Consider the following 14616-nt stretch of genomic DNA (forward strand, 5'->3'; position numbering starts at 1 on the left):
CTTCTTCTGCAGCCACTTTTTCCAATTCTTTTGAAAAAAACGAAATTTTCACTGTATTTTGGCCAATTTCTTGGCCTCCTTCAGGGGAACCCACAAAGTCTGGGTACGTCTAGAATCCCTAGGATGTTGGAAAAAAAGGACGCAAATTTGGCTTGGTTAGCTTATGTGGACAAAAAGTTATGAGGGCCTAAGCGCAAACTGCCCCAAATAGGCAAAAAAAGGCCTGGCACAGGAGGGGGAAAAGGCCTGGCAGCGAAGGGGTTAATAATGTGACTAATTTGGTGCAGGATGCTGCAGTTGCTCAGACTCAAGGTAACAATCAGATTCATATTCAAAGAGTCCAGAGACCTCAAATTCCAAATGTACAAGTATCCCCACTACAACAAATGAGGTTTCCACAAGCCCTGACGCCACAGGATTGTTCCTCAGCAAAACATGAATGAGATGACAAAAGTAAACACGAATCAAATAGCAAATGCAAATGTAAATCACATAGCTTCACAATTTCCCTTAATTAACTTAAGTGAGGAATTTCTAGAAACATTCCACAGTGATAGTTCTCATGCTGTGGATCACATGTTAGCTGCATCCGTAGAGGTAGATCAACATGGTCCCTATGTAAATGCACAGTGTATCATTCTTGGTTGACACTGGAGCTTCACATTCCACTGTCGGAATAGCAGAAGTGCCAGTCTTGTCCCTATGAGGAAGAAGGATTCAGGTTATAGCAGTCACAAACAAGCAATTGACAAACTCTATGACAGAACATGTCCCAGTAAAAGTAGGTTCATTTGAATACAAACACCAATTTGTGGTTTGCAATTCAAGTCCAGTAATCTTGTTGTGTAAGCTAAACTGTTACATAAGCTGCACACCCAACGGAATAGAAATTCAAGCAAATGAGGAAGATGTCCCTTCTAAAATTGTAGAGCAGTACCCACTTGTCACTCTGTATCCAGTGATGAAGTGTAATGATTTGCCAGAAGAATTGCAGGAAACAGTCATTTCTGAGGTTTGGGATTTTCCAGGAAAGGATGTCGGTCTCATAAAAGTTGAGCCAGTCTAAAAAACAGTGAAGACAAAAGCAGTGTATCCATGAATACCATCTTACAATATGACACCAGAGATTGTTGCAGGAATAACATTCCTAATTGAGAGTCTGAGCAAGGAGTTTTGAAGGAACTTTTGTGAAGCCCTTGTAATTCTCCTATTTTAGGATTGTGGCAGCCCAATGGAAAATACCCCATAGTTCGAGATTTGAGAAGAGTGAACAAAATTGTTGTTTCATGTTGCCCTGTGGTACCGAATCCAGCAGTGATTTTATTCCAGATTCCTTGTGAAGCAGCATGGTTTACAGTCATTGACTTGTACTCCTAAGGGGTATACAGAATTGCCAACAATCTTTAATCAGATTTTAAAGAAGAACATGGAGTCCCTTAAAATGAGCTATTACTCAGTCTTGGTGCAGTATATTGGTGACCTATTGGTTGCATCAAATACACGAAAAAGCATGCAGAAGAGATACCATAGCTCTCTTGAATCATCTAGGAGAAAACAGACATAAAGGGGGTCATTCCTACCCTGGCGGTCCGAGACCGCCAGGGTAGGGGACGGAGGAAGCACCGCCAACAGGCTGGCGGTGCTTCTGGGGCTATTCTGACCGCGGCGGTAAAGCCACGGTCAGAAAAGGCTTCCCGCCGGCTTCCCGCTGCCCCTGTGAATCCTCCACGGCGGCGCTGCAAGCAGCGCCGCCATGGGGATTCCGACCCCCTTCCTGCCAGCCTGGTTCTGGTGGTTTTCACCGCCAGAACCTGGCTGGCGGGAATGGGTGTCGTGGGGCCCCTGGGGGCCCCTGCAGTGCCCATGCCACTGGCATGGGCACTGCAGGGGCCCCCTAAAAGGGCCCCACATTGATTTTCAGTGTCTGCTTGGCAGACACTGAAAATCGCGACGGGTGCAACTGCACCCGTCGCACACCAGCAACTCCGCCGGCTCCATGCGGAGCCGGCTTCCTCGTTGCTGGTGCTTTCCCGCTGGGCGGGCGGGCGGCCTTTTGGCGATCGCCCGCCAGCCCAGCGGGAAAGACAGAATGACCGCCGCGGTCTTTTGACCGCGGTACGGTCTTCTGGCGGTTCCCGCCAGGCGGGCGGCGACTGCCGCCCGCCAAAGTAGGAATGACCGCCAAAGTTTCCATAGCAAAGTTACATTAAAAAGGAAGTCTGATACTTAGGCTACTATGTTGAGAAAGGTGCAATAAAAGTGTCCCAAGAGAGAATTTCAGCAATCATGCAGATGAATCCCCCTCAGCTACTCAGAGGGAAATTAGAATGTTCCAGGGAATGGTTGGCTACTGCAGCCAATGGATTGGGATTTTTTTCCATTTGGTTAAGCCCCTACAGAGATTGACACATAAGGATGTGGCTGATCCTGTACCATTTGATGACAAATGCATGGCAGCCTTCACTGAGCTGAGAGGAAGCTTGTACCGAGCCCCGGCTCTGAGAATGCCTGATTACAATAAATGTTTTTCTTTGTTTTGCTGTGAGAGGGATGGATGTGCTTTCTCTGTTTTGACACAGTTCTATGGAAGTGCCAACAAGCCTGTGGCCTATTTTTCAGCCACACTTGATCCTGTAGCTGCTGCATTGCCCAACTGTATACAGTAGAGCCGTGGCTGCACTGAGTGCCAGCATACAGCAATGCAAAGGAATTGTTATGGGAGACCCCCTGAACGTTTTTATTCCCCATTTAGTGGTGATTTTACTCACCCATACTAAAACACAGTATTTAACAAGTGTCTGTTTGACCTGCTACGAGCATGTGATCCTTGGTTCTTCAAATGTAAATCTTAAGCATTGTAATGTTTTAAATGTTGCAACTCTTTTGCCAGATTCTGTTGAACACGCAAGCAATCTCAAGGATGAGGTTGAGAATAACTGTCTTGATGTGACTGAACTGTGCACCAAACCGAGACTCGATATTCAAGAAATCCCCTTGGACAAAAATGACTATGGCCCTCATTACAACGTTGGTGGTAAAAGCTGCTTACCGCCGTGCAGAAGACCGCCAACACACCGCCGTGGCTGCGGAATTCCGCCACAGCTATTATGACTTACATCTCGGAATCCGCCAAAAGTCAGACACCCACACAAGTCCGCCACACCAAAGGTCAGTGATAAACTGGCAAAAACAGAACCGACACCGCCACGCAAACAGAAATACGCCCACACTATCATGACACACGAATCCACGCGGCGGTCTTTCATCCGCGGTATTCCATTGGCGGTACACACCGCCGCGCTCAAAATACACACACTCTTACAAAACATCCCCACATTGGACAATTCAAAACACACACACCGGAGACACATACACACACCACTCTCACACACCCATTACAATATAAAACACACACCCACATCACCCACGAACCCCCACGACAAAAAATTCAGAAAGAAGGCCAGAGAGAGAGCACCACCAGCAAGAACAACAGCATCCACAGGCACACAACACCAACACCCACACAACTTCCACGCACCTCACACAACACACCACTACATATCACCACACTTAACACCACACACTCCACCCCACACATCACCTAGACCACCCCATGGCACGGCAAAGACACCCCAGGTTCTCTGAGGAGGAGCTCAGGGTCATGGTGGAGTAAATCGTCCGGGTAGAGCCACAGCTATTCGGAGCACAGGTGCAGCACACCTCCATAGCTAGGAAGATGGAGCTATGGCGCAGAATAGTGGACAGGGTAAACGCAGTGGGACAACACCCAAGAAATCGGGAGGACAACAGGAAGAGGTGGAACGACCTATGGAGGAAGGTGCGTTCAGTGGTCTCAAGACACCACCTGGCGGTTCAGCGGACTGGCGGCAGACCCCCACCTCCTCCCCCACAACTAACAACATGGGAGGAGCAGGTCTTGGCGATTCTGCATCCTGAGGGCCTCGCAGGAGTAGGTGGAGGAATGGACTCTGGTAAGTCAAATCTTAACTATTACATCCCCGACCCTACCTGCATGCCATCACATACCCCCACCCTCACCCCCATCACTCTAACTCCTCACAAATGTCCCTACATCACAAACCATACATCCTAACACCAAGCCCTGCATGCAACAACAAAGCATGGACACCCATCACCAAAGCATGGCCACTGCACATACCCATACACCCCCCTTAACCACCATCACACATGCTCCCACACAGGAATGCTAGCACTGGGGTACACGGTCACCCACCCATTGCACACCATTACACACACAGATTTAACAAACATCCGTTTATACCCCTGCATGACCCCTACCCAACGTCACCGGACAGGAGGGTCCACACATGTCCACACCACCAACAGAAGAGGCCCACAGTGATGACAGCACCTCTGTCCAACTGGATCTAGATGACCAGCCCGGACCATCGGGGACCTCTGGACAGTCGGTTCCCCTCACACAGGCACAGGCCACCACAGACCTTCCCCCCTCTGGAAACACCAGCACAGCACAGCACCCAACCAGCGGGCCCATACCTCTGTCCCCAGGACACGTCAATCAGCTGTGTGTCCACCACTACAGGGAACCCAGGATAACCCACCACCCCAACAACAACATGGACCTGGGGGCAGTGGCAGTGGGCACGCGGTCCAGGGGACGGAGGCACTGGAACACAGGGGAACTGGGAGGGCTGCCGTGCGACAGGGGCGGACAGGCCAAGGGAACCCACTCTCCACGAGGCCCTCTCCTCCATCATGGGAGCACACCACCACTCCCAGGAGACGATGGCAACAGTACTGGCCAAGTTTCAAGAGACCCAGCGCATGCAGGAGGAACAGTATATGGGCTTCAGGGAGGAACTCAGAACCATAAGCTCCACCCTGGGCACCATCATAGGGGTGCTGAAGGAAGTACTCAACACCAGGAGGGACACTCTGGCACTACAAGGGGCCCTCTATCATTAGCATGGACGATGAACTGCCCACCACCTCCGCCGGCGCTAGTGGGCAGGACGCCCTGGCACAGGGCCACCACACCAGCACCCCACCCCCTGCAGAGGGAGAACCACCTAGCAAACGGTCCCTGAGATCCAGGAACAAGACAGAGAATGATGCCAAGACCCCCGCCAAGAAATGAGACCACCCTGATTGTCATCCTACTGTCCCACTTTGTCACCCTGTCCATAATGAAACTGCCCCAGCTCCACTTCCTATGCCCATATGGGCAATGCACCTGTGAGACTAATAGACTGGACTCAGCCACGGACACTCCTCCGCCATCACCCCTCACCTTTTCACTACCCCCTCCAATTTTGAGCATTTAAATAAACACACCTAAAGCACAAAATTATCTGGAGTCTGTCTGTGATTTCGAAATAGTGTATTTGTAATTACAGTGACAAAATGTTTTTGAAATAGTAATGTCAACATACCTATGTCACACAGCTCTAGTCCATGAGGAATCTAAGCAGATGTCACACAGTGGGACCCACATCTGTGAAACCGTAAGGGAAAGTGACAACTCAGTGACCATACACTGGGTGAAAATGACAGTCAGGAGAGAGGTAGTAGTGTTAAAGTACATGTAGTAGGCAGGATTGTATTCTTACCTGTGTCTCACTGGAAATATTGCTGGATCACTGAGTCCCTGTTGTGCATGTCTTCTTCCTCTGCTTCCTCCTCATCACTGTCCACAGGCTCCACAGCTGCAACAACACCGCCATCTGGACCATCCTCCTGCAGAAAAGGCACCTGGCGTCGCAAAGCCAAGTTGTGAAGCATACAGCAGGCCACGATGATCTGGCACACCTTCTTTGGTGAGTAGAATAGGGATCCACCTGTCATATGGAGGCACCTGAACCTGGCCTTCAGGAGGCCGAAGGTCTGCTCGATCACCCTCCTAGTTCACCCATGGGCCTCATTGTAGTGTTCCTCTGCCCTGGTCCTGGGATTCCTCACTGGGGTCAGTAGCCATGACAGGTTGGGGTAACCAGAGTCACCTGCAAATGGTGAGGGCAATTGTTAGACACACACTAACCTGGAGGGATAACCCCAGACAATCATTCCCACAGACTTGCTTCCAGGTGCTCACCTAATAGCCACACACGGTGCCTCTGGAGTTGACCCATCACATAAGGGATGCTGCTATTCCGCGTAATGCACTGAGCCAGGGAACATGGCATTCACATGGGAGATGTACTGGTCTGCCAAACATACCATCTGTACATTCATAGAATGATAACTCTTCCGGTTTCTGTACACCTGTTCACTCCTGTGGGGGGGGACCAAAGCCACATGGGTCCCATCAATGGCAACTATGATGTTGGGGATATGTCCCTGGGCATAGAAATCACCTTTCACTGTAGGCAAATCCTCCACCTGAGGGAAAACGATGTAGCTCCGCATGTGTTTCAGAAGGGCAGACAACACTCTGGACAATACATTGGAAAACATAGGCTGGGACATCCCTGATGCCAAGGCCACAGTTGTTTGAAAAGAGCCACTTGCAAGGAAATGGAGCACTGACAGCACCTGCACTTGAGGGGGGATTCCTGTGGGATGGCGGATTGCTGACATCAGGTCTGGCTCCAACTGGGTACACAGTTCATGGATTGTGGCACGGTCACGTCTGTAGGTGATTATGAAATGTCGCTCCTCCATTGTTGACAGGTCCACCAACGGTCGGTACACCGGAGAATGCCGCCATCTCCTCACATGTCCCAGCGGACGGTGCCTATGAAGGACAACAGCAAGCACAGAGTCAACCAACTCAGAGGTACGTGCCCACAGTTTACCCAGAACACCAATCATACAAAAAAGGTGGCCTGTATGTGTGTTGATACTCGGCCTAGGTATGTGTGACGCAGTTGAAACTGAAGCCATGTGGGCCCCTGAAATGGCGGCTGCCTGACCTGTAAAGTGGGACAATGGGATGTGAGGTAACTGCGCTGGCGTTGTACACCGCCGCGGTAGGCGGTCGAAGACCGCAGCACAATGCTGCATTGGCTAACATTGGACCCTATGGGTCCCAGGAGCCAATGACGATGTACGTCGGCGGTGATGGTACGCACCGCTGTGGGCGTGACTGCCATTTTCTATCTCTTCAATCACTCGATACCTGATCTTCGACAGGAGAGGACCTACACTGCAAGTGCTGCTGTGACCTCGGTCTGGAAGAGACAATGGCTCGTGAGTCTGGGGATAGGGCCCCTGCCTTCACATCGGAGGAGTTGGAGAAGCTCGTGGATGGGGCCCTCCCCCAGTACACGCTACTCTACGGTCCTCCAGACAAACAGGTAAGTACACAGGGAGCATGTTGTATAGGCTATACCTGTGTGGAGAGGGCTGGATGTAAGAAGGAAGGGGGCAGAGTGCTGCGTGCATGAAAGATGGTGAATGCATGTGCCACATGGCAAGGGTAGGGATGGGGGCCAATCACTTTGACGGTGCAGCTGGTAATAACTTCTCTTTTTCCCCTGTACATTTCATGTAGGTCAGCGCCCAACAGAAGAAAGATATTTGGCGTGCCATCGCCAAGGACATCCGGACCCTGGGGGTCTACCACAGACGGAGCACCCACTGCTGGAAAAGATGGGAGGACATTCGCCGCTGGAGCAAGAAGACGGCGGAGGCTCAGCTGGGGATAGCCTCCCAACGTGGGAGGAGTGCCCGTCGCACCTTGACCCCCCCTGATGTTCAGGATCCTGGCGGTGGCCTACCCGGAGTTGGATGGGCGCTTGAGGGCATCACAGCAGACACAAGGGGGTGAGTACACTCTCCTTCTGCTGACTTTGCGCACAGTGGAGTTGTCTGGGTGGGGGAGGAGGGCTGTGGGTTTCCCTAGGACAGGGCGAGTTCCATAGGAAAGGCCCCTCCGTAAGGCAGGCCATGTGGCACCCCAGCCCACCTCTGTAGACTGCCAAGTACAGCTATTCATGCCCCTGTGTGTGCAGATGTCGTCCATAGCCTTGTAGGCCATTTCCCAGGAATTGAACAGTGGAGCCCAAGAGCGCGGCGTAGTGCAGGGGGCTTCTGTGTCTGTCTTGTCCGCCAACGGTAGCGGTAATCCATGCACTCAACATGTCTTTCTTCTGTCGCCCCCCCCCCCTTTTTGTGGTCTCCCTGTTCTTGTGTGCATTAGCATCATCAGGCAGAGGAGCAGTGGCACCGGAGCACGAGGGAGCTGCATCCCACATGGCCCTGGAGGGCGAGACTACGGACTCGGAATTCACCAGTAGGACGGAGGGCGAGGGGAGCTTCACGGCGGGGACAGGAGCTGAGACCAGCGATACGGACACGTCCTCTGATGGGAGCACCCTTGTGGTGGCAGCAACATCTGTGCCCCGCATCTACAGGTACAGCCGCCACCCCCCTACCAGCACCGCCCTCCCAGCAGACCCTCAGCCTTCGCCCCGTGCCCGTTCACCCAGGAGGGTGTGCATCACCTTCGCCCCAGGCACCTCAGCCCCTGCCCCAGTCACCCCTGCAGCCCTCAGTGAGGAGGCCATTGACCTCCTCAGGTCCTTCACTGTTGGGCAGTCTACCATTTTAAATGCCATCCAGGGTGTAGAAAGGCAGTTGCAACAAACTAATGCATTCCTGGAGGGCATTCATTCTGGTCAGGCGGCCTTTCACCAAGCTTTTCAAACTCTGGCCTCAGCACTGATGGCAGCCATTGTCCCCATCTCTAGCCTCCCCCCTCCAACTTCCTCCACCCAGACCCAATCCCCTGTACCTCTGCCTATCCCAAGCACACCATCAGACCAGCATGCACACACCTCAACACACAGGGGAAGCTCAGGCAAACATAAGCACCACACATCCCACAGGTGCTCACGCAAGCAACACACACATGCAGACACACCAACATCCACTGCCTTCACTGTGTCCCCCTCCTCCTCATCTCCATCCTCCCTCCCAGTCTCGTCTACACTCACACCTGCATGCACTACCTCTACAGACACTATGTCCCTCACCAGCACACTCACCAGCACACCCCGCTCACGTGCAGTCACCACCCCCACTACCATTCACACGTCCCCTGTGTCCTCTCCCAGTGTGTCTGTGACGCCCCCTCCCAAGATACACAAACGCAGGCACACACCCACCCAACAGCCATCCACCTCACAACAGCCTCCAGCGCATGCACCTGCACCAAAATTCACCAAACGTACACCTCCTACTGCCAACACCTCTTCCTCCACTGCCAAACCCCCTCCAGCTACCCGTCCCAGTGTGTCCAAAAAACTTTTCCTGTCCAGCTTTGACCTTTTTCCCACACCTCCCCCACCCCGTCCATCTCATAGGTCCCGAACTAGCACCTCAGCCGCAACATCTCCGGGACCAGTGATGCCTGTAGTCATCGGTATGTGGAGTGCACCGGTCACCAGGACAGCCAGTGTGGCACGGAGCCACAGCACAGACAGTCCCCCACCTGTGAAGCATCAGAAGTTGGCCAGTGCCCGGCGGGAGAGGGGGAAGAGTCCAGCCACTAAAGCTGCTCCCAGGGGTCCCGGTGGGAGTGTGGAGTCAGCTGTGACACCTTCCAAGGTGGGGAAGGGCCACAAGAAACCCGGTAAGTCTGGGAAGAGCTGCACGGCAGAGAAGACCGCCATCATCCCCGCTGCCCAGGAGGCCACCGCCAGCCCCAGCCCAGCTGCCCAGGAGGCCACCGCCAGCCCCAGCCCAGCTGCCCAGGAGGGCACAGCCAGCCCCAGCCCAGCTGCCCAGGAGGGCACCGCCAGCCCCAGCCCAGCTGCCCAGGAGGGCACCGCCAGCACCAGCCCCGCTGATCCATGAAGGACCGCCAGCACAAGCCCCGCTGGGCCATGAAGGACCGCCAGCACAAGCCCCGCTGGGCCATGAAGGGCCGCCAGCACAAGCCCCGCTGGGCCATGAAGGACCGCCAGCACAAGCACCGCTGAACAGGGCACCGGCAACTCAAGCACCGCTGCACAGGGCACCGCCAACTCAAGCACCGCTGAACAGGGCACCGCTAACTCAAGCACCGCTCAACAGGGCACCGCCAACTCATGCACCGCTGCACAGGGCACCGCCAACTCAAGCACCGCTGCACAGGGCACCGCCAACTCAAGCACCGCTGCACAGGGCACCGCCAACTCAAGCACCGCTGAACAGGGTACTGCCAAGTCAAGCACCGCTGAACAGGGCACTGGCAACTCAAGCACCGCTGAACAGGGCACCGCCAACTCAAGCACCGCTGAACAGGGCACCGCCAACTCAAGCACCGCTGAACAGGGCACCACCAACTCAAGCACCGCTGAACAGGGCACCGCCAAGTCAAGCACCGCTAGCCCATGAGCGGCAGGGGCACTGACGCAACTGGGTCCGTCACGGGGTGAGTGATGCACTCTGGGCACCAGTCCCCCTCCAGAACCAGTGGAGACATCCATCCACTACCTCTGTCCTACACAGCATGAAGCACTCTGGGCACCAGTCCCCCTCCAGAACAAGTGGAGACATCCATCCACTACCTCTGTCCTTCACAGGATGAAGCACTCTGGACACCAGTCCCCCTCCAGAACCAGTGGAGATTGTTATCCACTTGAGAGACTGTGGATTTGCACTCCCCAGGATGGAACAGTGGGCAAACCACCCACTGTAGAGACTTGAGAGACTGTGGCTTTGCACTCCCCAGGATGGAACAGTGGGCAAACCACCCACTGTAGAGACTTGAGAGACTGTGCTTTGCACTCCCCAGGATGGAACAGTGGGCAAACCACCCACTGTAGAGACTTGAGAGACTGTGGCTTTGCACTCCCTAGGATTGCACGGTGGGCATGTGGCCCTCTCGTGGATTTGGTGACATGCACTCAACTGGCTTAGGTGCCCCCCCTTTCCCTCCCCCTGAGGTGCCTGTTTAGTTGCTGTCTGATGCCCCTGCAGTGTTCTCTCCGTCATGGTCGGGGATCTTGTGTGGGCCTCGCCCATACCGTGTGGTCCCAGTGTTCCACTGACTTTCTTTGTGCAGTACCTGGACTACTATGCCTGGTATATATTTTGTACATGGTGTATATATATATTTCTGCCTACTTGTTTGTAATATATTCCGATGGTTACACTCATTTTCTTTGGTCTTTGCGTTCTTCCGGGGGGGTTTGGAGAGTGTAACTGTGATGTATTGATATGCATTAGTGTGTGTGTTGTAGTGGGTGAGGGTGGGGGTGGGTGTGGGGTGTTTCGTGTGTGTGTCCCTGCTTTTTGCCTCCCCCTCCCCTGTGTAGGTGCAGTACTCACCGTGGTCTTCGCCGCCGGCGTTCGTGCTCCTGGTAGAGGAGCAGGAAGACTACTACAGGTAGAATTTGGAGTTCCGGTTCCATGGTGTCCTCGTTCCTCGTGGAGTGTGTAGAGGTGAGCGTTTTCCCTTCGAAATTACTGTTTCCGCCGTGTTTTTATCCGTGGTGAATCCGCCTCGGAAAAGGTGGCGGATTGGCCTGTCATAATAGTGTGGGCGGTACATTGTCTCCCGCCTGTCTGTTGGCGGTGTCCACCGCGCTGTTTGTTTGTACCGCTGTGGCGGTCGGAGTGTTAAAGTGGCTGTCTTTGTTGGCGGTTTCCGCCACAGTCGTAATTGCAATTTTTTTACCACCGGCCTGTTGGCGGTTTTACCACCGCTTTAACACCGTCCGCCAGGGTTGTAATGACCACCTATGTCCTTTTCTCTGATGGTGCCTGTTTAAGAGATTCTGAAGATGAGAGCTGATTATGCAGTTTGCACAGTCTCAAGTGTGATAGAATCCTCTTCGAGGAGTCTTTTCTGCCCAAGTAGCAAAATTAATTGCTCTTACGAGAACATGTTGTATTTCTGAACAGCTCAAACTGACCATATTCACTGATAGTCAATACTTGTTTGGTGTTGTTCATGACTTCGGACAGTTGTGGTCCCAGAGAGGCTTAATGACCTCTTTTGGATCACATATCTGAAATGGAGACAAAGTATATCAATTGCTGAAAGCATTACAGTTACCTGTGAAAATTGAAGTTGGAAAATGTGCGACTCACCAAAAATCAAATGATTACATTTCCTTAGGAAATTATTATGCTGATGAACTTGCAAGATATACTGCCTTGCATTGCATTTCCTTTAATGAATAAGTGAGTTATAAAAGTGATGATGAGATAAATCAAAATGTCTTTATGACAGCCATTGATATGTGGTAAAAAGTCAAAAGAATGCAGTATAAAGTAACAGATGAAGAGAAGCAAGGTTGAACTAAAGTAGGATGTGTCCACAGGAATGAGGGTGTTTGGGTTTCAAGTGAGGGTAAAGCAGTGTTGCCAAATAGTTTATTGCACCACTTGGCAAGATACTGCATGGATAGGCTCACTTTGGTAGGGATGCAATGATTAGAACCTTCAGACAAACATGGTACGACACAAGATTCAGATTGGTTGCAGAAGCAGTGTGTCATAAATGTGTAACTTGTCAATAGATGAATGTAGGAAAACACACAGTTGTTGCAATGAGTCACATAGGCAGACCAAGTGTATCTTTCAACCGAATGCAACTTGATTTCATTGAATTGCCAGTTTGCAATGGACTGAGATACATGTTGGTGGTGGTGTGTGTTTTCTCCCATTAAGTTGAGGATTACTCAACTAGAAGAAATTATAGCCTCACAGTCGCAAAACTGCTATTGAGGGAGTTGATACCTCAGTTTGGTTTTCCGAGTTCTCTGGAATCACAGAGAGGAACTCATTTCAATAAAGAGATCCTTAAATTATTGTGTGTGGCATTACAAGTTGAACAAAGTTTGTATTGCAGTTACAGACCAGAATCCTCAGGTCTGGTAGAGCAGATGAATGGAATGCTGAAGTCTTGACTGGCGAAAGTATGTGCATCAAAAACACTGAAATGGCCAGATGCATTGCCTCTTGTCCTGATGAATATGCACAGCACAACCAACAGAAAAGCAGGCTTGTCGCCCCACAAGAGCTATGAGATTGCCAGCAGTGTCTGCGAATGCTCCTGTGAACACAACCAATGGCATGGTTCTGGATTATTGCAAAGGACTGGCTGATGTGGTTCGTTCTTTGTCTCACAAGGTTGGAGAAGCAACTGCACAACCTCAACAAGAACTTTTTTATGACCTGGCTCCTGGCACCTGGGTGCTGGTGAAGAAGCATGTAAGAAAGAAATGTTTGGAGACACGTTGGAAGGGGCCTTACCAGATTGTTTTGGTTAACACAACAGCTGTAAAGTGTGCTGGTCTTCCGAACTGGGTCCATGCGAGCCACACATGTAAAGTTCCATGTCCTCTTGATGAAACAGCATGTTCCTGAAGAGTCGGTTACAGTGAGAGAAAGGGTCCTGTTTAGGCAAGCTGTGGGGACTGGACAAGTGGCTACCGCAGAGCATGCATATTCTGGTGAAAATCTGAGCATGTCAAAAGCAGCTGAAGGTACAGAAGGGTCGAGACAGAGTCAGGCGACTCCTGCTAGCTCAGACAACACTGAAATTCCAGTAGTGCAAGACAAAAGAGTTGTTTTTGGAGACCAGTGGCCCAAGAAAAGCCCTGAGTCAATGATAAAAGTGCCTCCTACTATTGCTGAAGTAACTGAAAAATTAGAGCAAAGTGACAGTGAACTGAAGGTCGTGTGACAAGGAGATTGTAATGGACCAATGAAGCCCTCATCGCTGAGTGAACATGAACGGGACCCTGGGGGATTGCGGACTATCCAGTTGGTGTTCTAGTGGTTAATGCTATGGTCCCAGCGCAGGTTAAAGGGGGTGGCACCAACCATAGTGGTGGCAGAGACCCAGAAAGAGAGAAAGGACAGAGCTGTGAAGTAGGATGCCAGGATGAAAACCAGCTAGACAGCAGTGGGACCGAAAAGCCGGCATCGTCGTTGGATCAAGGAGAAGGCATGCAGAAGGAACATCAGCAAGGAGAGAACAGCCAAGTTCGAGGAATGGGGGTTGGAGTCCGGGCGACTCGACCACAGACAGTGGAGACAAGGAGAGGAGGGAGTCCAACCCGGAGAGAAGTCTACAGGACAGGGTCACCACTGTTTGTACCCAGAATGGTGGCCTCAGGCATGTACTGTTGTATGCGCAGGGAAGTCAGAGCGGGTGGTTGGTGTTCCGGTAATTACTGGTGAGGTTTTGATATCATAGGTAGTTGGCAGTGAAGGGACCTGTTCTGTCCTCACTACTACCCAAAAACACCTTGTCCCTAACCTAAAGCACCCAACCTATTCACCCACACGAAAAGCCCTACAATGAGTACGGCACAGTAACCCAAAATAATTGGAAGGACACAGTGGGTTCGTATCCACTAAACTGAGCACGACTGTGTGGTGCTGGGAGAAGACATAGAATAAGAGCTGAGTATTAAAAAAGGTTTCTGTCTTAATTTTCATCCCTGAGATACTGCTCATCCCTCCATCCAGAAAAGAGGCCCTAGAGTTCACGAGGAGAACCAGAATTCAGAAGAGACCTGGGAGACAGAGAGATGGTCATTAGCCTAAATCATAAAGATGACAACAGGTCAATAAAAAAGAAAATCTATTCACCTAGCCCTTGTGTCCTAGTCTCAACCATTCTCCTGTAACAGAGATCAAAAAGAAAAAGAGTGCCATGTCGCAGAAACT

This window comes from Pleurodeles waltl, chromosome 7 (genome assembly GCF_031143425.1).
Source record: "Pleurodeles waltl isolate 20211129_DDA chromosome 7, aPleWal1.hap1.20221129, whole genome shotgun sequence".
In the NCBI taxonomy this organism is placed as follows: domain Eukaryota; kingdom Metazoa; phylum Chordata; class Amphibia; order Caudata; family Salamandridae; genus Pleurodeles; species Pleurodeles waltl.